Source organism: Pteropus vampyrus, unplaced genomic scaffold (genome assembly GCF_000151845.1).
Source record: "Pteropus vampyrus isolate Shadow unplaced genomic scaffold, Pvam_2.0 Scaffold56, whole genome shotgun sequence".
In the NCBI taxonomy this organism is placed as follows: Eukaryota; Metazoa; Chordata; class Mammalia; order Chiroptera; family Pteropodidae; genus Pteropus; species Pteropus vampyrus.
Genome location: NW_011888837.1, coordinates 4,177,925 through 4,179,216, shown reverse-complemented (window position 1 = coordinate 4,179,216; position 1,292 = coordinate 4,177,925).

Below are 1,292 nucleotides of genomic sequence, written 5' to 3'. Positions count from 1 at the left end.
TATTTATTGACTACTCCATACTGAGCAAACTCTGGTAACCTCTTTTACTCATTATATTCAGGCCATTGTCCCTACTGGGATCTGGGGTGATGCAACAATCTTATTATGACAGGATGTTAACTTGGCCTCTCCAACAAATAAGAAGGAAATGTCTAAACATTTGTCGGTATTCTGAACTGTTTTCATAAAATACATAGAGACCTAGAATCATAGAATCTTACAATGAGAAGGAGCTTTAATGATGAACCAGTGTTCAACCTGTCCTCTATACAAAACTTTCTTTAATGTCATTCCTGGTCAGCCTCAGTTTTCTATAATCTAACAGAAAAACCCCAAGGATCCTTTTGAAAACTCATTTAGGTAAATATGAATGTCATTGTCAGTTAAACTTTTTTCAGAATTTGTAAAGTATTGTGATTATTGATTATCTCACTGGGTCAAATGAAGAAAGAAGGTATTAAGATATCAAGAGCTAGAGGGAATAGCAAGTCCCATTAATGTAGGCACAGCTGGTGCCCACTGAACCTCTGAAAGACTTAAAATCTCTTAAAGGGGAGGTTCAGTGAATTGTATAGGAGAGGATGTCTTTGGCCAGAATTTAAACATATGCCTACTTTCCAAAAGTCTGTCACTCCTTACACTGCAGATGATTTTTCAGTGCTGCCAAGTGGTGATCCCACTCAAACAGCATCTTATCTAATCATGAAGCTCTGTAGCTTCTTCCATGTAATTTCTCTGAAAAAATCTAATGTTCCCTAATTTGAAAGTCTGTGACCCAGGTGAAGTGGACAGTGTATAACTAATAACCAGAAACTATATGTTTTGACTAAGTAGCTAGCTATGATATATATATATACATGTATTCTCTCTAAACAAATAATTAAGTTCAAAGCAGTATTAGCATATATACCTTGTACTCTGAAATATTTTCTTTGTTAAAAGACAGTGGTGTCAATAAATGAACTATTAATCAGAACAAATCTTGATTTTTTTTTAACGTCTTGAACATATACCTCAACTATTGCCATGTTTAACAGTAATTCTCATGTGTCTTTATTCATTTGCTTTTATCTCAGATAAGGTGTAATTGAGATAAAGAATGAAAGCCCTTTAAAGAGCTCTCTGGGGACAGAAAAAAAATACGAAAAACCTCTATGGAAAATATGACAATAACACTATACAACAAAACTGACTTATAAGAGTTATGAGGAAGAAAATTTATTTCATAATCCTGCAGGGCAATACTATTCCAATGAGTTATACACCCAGGAAACCAAAAATGTTCTAACTCA